Genomic DNA, 6,213 nt, shown 5'->3' with positions numbered 1-6,213 from the left:
TGTGCAGTGGATGGGCATGACAGTGGTGCAGTGAAACTACTGGGTTTGGTGGTGCTGGTTTGTGAAGGAGTAGGGCGGGTAGGGTGGGTTGAGCTGTCCATGGAACTGGAGGGAGGGTTGGGGGAGGGACCAGGTGAAGAATGGGGATTTGTAAATGTGAGGTTGAAATTACAACGTTGGGGATGTTCTTTTGACAATATAGTAAGGGAGGGCAATATGGTGTTGGAAGTGGGGGACATTCAGGGCAGGGTGCACCTGGGACAGTTTTCTTGGGAATGCATGAGTGTTAATCTTATCATAGTGTGGTGAATCATTGGTTGGAGACCCACACAAAGAGTGGGAGGGTTTTGGACTCCCATACTGAGGAGACCTGCTATATTTTCAAATAGAAGTCTTTGAGAACAAACACATTGTCTAATAGGGGAGAACAGGCCAGTATGTCAAGTCCTCAATGTTGTTCAAAAAACTCTGAATCTTGTTCTTCAAGGAGTGAAGCTTATTGGTTGCTTTGGGTCCAAATGGTAAGAGGAGGGAGGAATAAAACAGATGGATCATGGGGCATGTGGGGAGCAATGGAAGTGTTCTACATGATCTTGCAATGATGGATCTGCATCATGTTAAATTTCATCAAAATTTATAAAAGTGTATGGCCCAAAATGTAAACCATAAGTTAAAAATCATTGCCCATGTTTAGTAGCAAGCTTTCAATATTTGCACATCAACTGTAACAAATGTAACATCTGCAGATAAAATGTTGTTAATAAGGGAAAGGGGAAAAGGGGGAGGATGATAGGTATATGGGAACCCCCTATATTTTGAATGTGACTTTTCTGTAATCTAAAGCTTCTTTGATGACAAAATGAAAAATATAAGACACTGAGGGAATAGCAGTAGAAAATGTCTCTGTACATACAATAACAAATCTTGCAGTGATGAAAGACATAATGTCAAAGTTTTTTTAAATTTTTAATTGTTTTTATTTTTCCAATTAAAAAAATTAACTTTGTCACCTTTAAAAGGATCTTTATTTCATTTTCTTATTATTTTTTAGTTGCTTTCTTTCTTGACTTCATTTTTTTTAAGAAGTTTTAGAACACAGAATGGTTACAATTGTGACAAGTGAAAAACATTGGTGTGGGATGTCAGTGGTGAGGAATGCATGAGAGAAAGTTCACTTGTGGCATACATAAAAGGCATGTAAATGTGTTCAAGTGTTCATGGAGTATTGTCATGTTGGGAACAGATTCACATAATAACAGAAGAATATAGAATTTCCATCCTGGGGAATTCTACCACATTCTCAAATGGGACAGTGAGAATCCCCTAAGTACAGGGCAGTGACTAGTGCAAGGAGGGTGTACCATTGATGGGCCCTTCATATTGATGACTGTACTTTACTCTTACTGAACTTTTACTCTTGAAATTGAAACTTAGCTTAGAATTATAAGCTACCTAAGTTTTACCTCTTGAGATCCTCCTTGTTGCTCAAACATGGCCTCCCTCTAAGGCAAATTTAGCATATAAATACATTACCTTATCTCCAGCAGAGGACATGACTTCCAGGGATGAACCTCCCTGGCACCAATTGATTCCTACCAAGCACCATCTAGCAATGTTACTGGAAATAGACTTTAACCAAAGGAGGAAAGGGTAAGGGCAAATAGGTTTATATGCCTAAGAGACTTCAAAGTGAGTTGAGAGGTCATTCCAGAGATTTCACTTATGCATGTCTCAGCAGGCTCTCATTGCCTGACAAAGTAAACATTACCTCCAATGATGGAGACATCCTGACATTAAAGACAGGGAAGACAGTTCAGGAGTTTGGTTCTCTGCCAGTGGGTCCTACCTGTGACCTGATGCTCCCTAATGTGACAGATTTGATTTAAGTTGTGGTTTCCCTACACATGGCTTTTCTCCCTCTTCTATGAACTTACCATTAGTGCTAGAGTCAATAGGTGTATGCCAAATCTTTGCTGATGATTGGTCCATGTGCAAGCTGGGTCCTGAATCTCAACAGAGTGGCAATACCTACACTTCAGTTCCTTGAACTCACCCAGGACAACTAACAAGGAAATGATGATGGACAATGACCATCCCAAGGAACAGAGACAGTCTGCAACTGCAAGCAAGACAGTACCATTCATCTGCCCTATGGGATCTAAGCCCACTCTTTTTTTTAAAGATTTATTTATTTTATTTATTTCTCTCCCCTTCCCCCCTCCCACCCCAGTTGTCTGTTCTCTGTGTCTATTTGCTGCATGTTCTTCTTTGTCTGCTTCTGTTGTTGTCAGTGGCACAGGAATCTGTGTTTCTTTTTGTTGTGTCATCTTGCTGTCAGCTCTCCATGTGTGTGGTGCCATTCCTGGGCAGGCTGCACTTTCTTTCGCACTGGTTGGCTCTCCTTAATGGGTGCACTTCTTGTGTGTGGGACTCCCCTACACGAGGGACACCCCTGTGTGGCACTGTACTCCTTGTGCACAGCAGCACTGCTCATGAGCCAGCTCCACATGGCTCAAGGAGGCCTGGGTTTTGAACCACAGACCTCTCATGTGGTAGATGGAGACCTAGGGTTTAAACCACAGACCTCCCATGTGGTAGATGGATGCCCTAAACACTGGGCCAAATCTGCTTCCTAAGCTCAATGTTAATTAGAGGTGGAGTGGGCATGACCATCCCAGAATCCTTAGGATTGGGGAATGAGTGATTGGGGAATGAATGGACTAGGGTGGAATTATTGGTATTCTACTATAGACTTATTGCTATTTGAGCAAAAGAAGAACTTTTATCATTGATGTGGAGGTAGAGGCCACAGGAAGTTCTGGGGGGAGAGAGTGGGAAAAACCGTTTAATATAGGTATTTTTTATGATTTGAGAATTGTCCTGAATGACATTGCAATGCCAGATATAAGTCATTATATATCTTGTCATAATTTATAAAATTGTGCAGGGCAGAGTTTAATGACTTGTGTTGTGCAACTTTTCATAATCTTTATATCAGCAATACAATTCGATGGATTTATGAAGACCAAATCTTCACTTTTACATTATTTATGAGAGAAAAAAATGTGAAATAACTTATCCAAATGAAACAGGTGAATGGCTAAATATACTACAATATGAATCAATTAGATATTGTGAAAATATGAAAATGATCATAGTAAAACATATTATATATAGTAACAGTATATAAATGTGTTGCTATGCAACAGGCAGTGGCCACCAGTGGTTTTGATGGATGGCAGAGGGAAGAATAGATGTAATATGGGGAAATTTTCAGGATATTGGATTTGTTCTGTATGAAACTGAAGTGATGTATACAGGCCATTGTATGTATGTCATGACCTACAACACTGTGCAGAACAGCTTGCAATATATAATGTAAACTACAGTCTATGGTTAGTAGCAATGGGTTCATCAATTTTAAAAAATGTACCACATGAATGATGGATGTACTTAATGTGGGAAAGTGGGCGACAGGGAGGGAGTGGGGCATATGGGAAACTTTTACATTTTTATGTAATGTTTATGTAATTTAAAGCTTCTTTCAAAATACAAAAAAAAATTAAAAATGGTTAAGATCTCTTGAACATCATATTGCTTCTAAAAAATCATTTAATCATTTTGTGTCCATTAGCAATACATAGCTATGTCATGACTCTCCCATGTCCATATGATTTTGTTAATTCATACAATTTATATTCTCAGAGAACCTATTACATGATTGAAATCATAATAGGCACCTGAACACAAAAGTATATCAGCTATACACAGCATTGAGTATCTTAAGGATATTTATATTTTTTATTTTGCACAAAATTTTTTCCAATCACAATTTTTTTTCAAATTTGTGAGAAATCAAGAGATTAAACATGTTGATAATAATTATTCATATTTGCTTGATAGTAACATGTTTAATTTTACACATTTTTATGTTTTATCAATTTTATTTAAAATGTTATTATTATCAGAGCTCTGTTTTTTAGATTGGGAAAAACTGTTTTTCTCAGTCCCTCTTTAATTCTGCTTCTTTTAGTTTTTTTCTATGCAACCCTTATATCTATTAAGTTGGATAAATACATTTAAAGGCTGTGGCAAAACCATTTAACCAGTTTAAGTTATGAAGGTTTAGCCTAAAATTGGAATTACTTAACTAGTCAATCCACTTGCAATAACCTATAAATCATATTTTCTTTTTAATGTACGTTCATTGAATATTTTAACACAGTTTCTAAAACACTGCATTTACCTATTATTTAATTAGTCTATGTTATCACAAGAAGAATATATCTGTATTTATTTCTCTTCCTATCCTTTCAATTATTTTTCATTAATCTGTATTTAAATATTTAAGTTAGTATATTTTAATTATTGTCTATTGCAATAATTTTGGTAGTATAAGCACTCATAAGTTTGTATTTTATTGTCATATTCTTTTCTAAAAATAAATTTTGAATCTACTTATACATTCAAATGTATCTTGCATTTGTTTTTTACTTCATTCAACCACTAAAAATTGATAAATTAACTTAGAAAATGTGGTACTTTTAAAAATTCACACCTTGTTTTCACCTATAACAACTAAAGTTGTGTTGCTTGTACCAAATAAAATTTTGGAAATTCTCCTTGTAAAAGTAACTCATATTTCTCATTAGACTTATTCTATGATTTCATATTTGTGTTCTTAATGTAAAAGGTTTACAGAGGTTAAATGCAATATTTTGATAGCCCCTTTTTGAGAAAATCTCAGGGTAAACTGGGGATAATTTTGAGAATAAAACTTGTCAGTTCCAATCAGGGAAAGAGCCACATCACAGTAATCCAATATGTGATGTGTGGTGAAGCACAGGGGACTCAGGTTTACTTGCCTGAGCTGCCCTCTGTCCCCTATGGGCACTGCTGCTGAGCAGATAGTTATGGCCCCATGGTGCCTGCAATGGAAGTGAAAACTGGAGGTGGACACTTTAGCCTCACAGTAGGGTGTGGAGGTGGACCACTGAGAAATTAGGCTTGATGGAGATGTGGGAGACACAAGTTTGTGCCTCCAGCAGATGCCAAAGTGAGCCTTAGTAACCAGTTAACACCACTAGGGTCTGGTCAACCAAGAGTGGTAAACTCATGAATTATTCCAGTGGAAGGCATCATCCACCAATGTCAGCAGAGCAAACAGCAACCTGGCTTTCAAAAGTCACTGTCTGATAGAAGAAGTTGCCTTGCCAATTTGCATACAGGGCAACACTTATTGCAGAGATGGAAGGCAAAACATCAAAACAAAGATTTGTATTTTTTTAATTTTTTGATTTCCCAAATTTATTTTTACCTTAATTTTTCTAAATTAATATGTATTCTATATCTAACCTTTAAACTCATTACTTATTCCATTTTACTATTAATGGAACCTGGCAATATATTGGGCGTCATTTTTGAAGAAGTTTTGGATCACAGAGAGGTTCAACAATGGCAGGGGAAGAATACTGGTGTGGGATGTTATTGACAGGAGACACATGGTTGGCAGGGTGTTCTCCAGGACATATATCCAGGGTTCATAAAAATGTTTGGATATTTTCATAGTGGTTACAATTAAAAACAATAACTGAGGGAGTGCTGAGTTCCTAGCCAGGGGAGCTCTATCACAGTCCCTAAAGGAACAGCAACAATCCCCAAGTGCAACAGCAAAGACCAAAAAATAAGGAAGGTCCAACAATGAGCCCTTGATACTAATAACTATGCCTGTAAGCCTGTGCACCTGAAACAAGAACAAAGCCTAGAGCTGCAGGGTGCATAAGGGTTATCTCCTGAGAGCCTCTGTGTTTCTGAAATGTGGCCAGTCTCGAAGCCAAACTCAGCATGTAAATGTTTGCCTTCCCCCCAGCCTGGGACATGACTCCTGGGGATGAGACTCCCTGGTGCTGAGGGATTACTACCAAGTACCAGCTGATGATGTGACTAGAAAATAACCTTGAATAAAAGAGTCAGCTCAGACAAGCAGAATATCTCAGTATACATATAATACCAGGAGTTAAAAATGCTTTTTTTACCTGAATAAAAGGGGGAAATGAAAAGGACAAATGAATTTATATTGCTATGAGTTTCCAAAAAGAGCTGGGAGGTTATCAGAGGTGTTGCCATTGTGCACAACTCAGCAGAGTCCCAGAGACATATAAAGTAGATACAACCCCAGGTATTGGTTCTTCTGAGGGCTACAGAGACCCACAG

This window comes from Dasypus novemcinctus, chromosome 22 (assembly GCF_030445035.2).
Source record: "Dasypus novemcinctus isolate mDasNov1 chromosome 22, mDasNov1.1.hap2, whole genome shotgun sequence".
NCBI lineage: Eukaryota > Metazoa > Chordata > Mammalia > Cingulata > Dasypodidae > Dasypus > Dasypus novemcinctus.
This window is presented reverse-complemented; position numbering follows the sequence as displayed.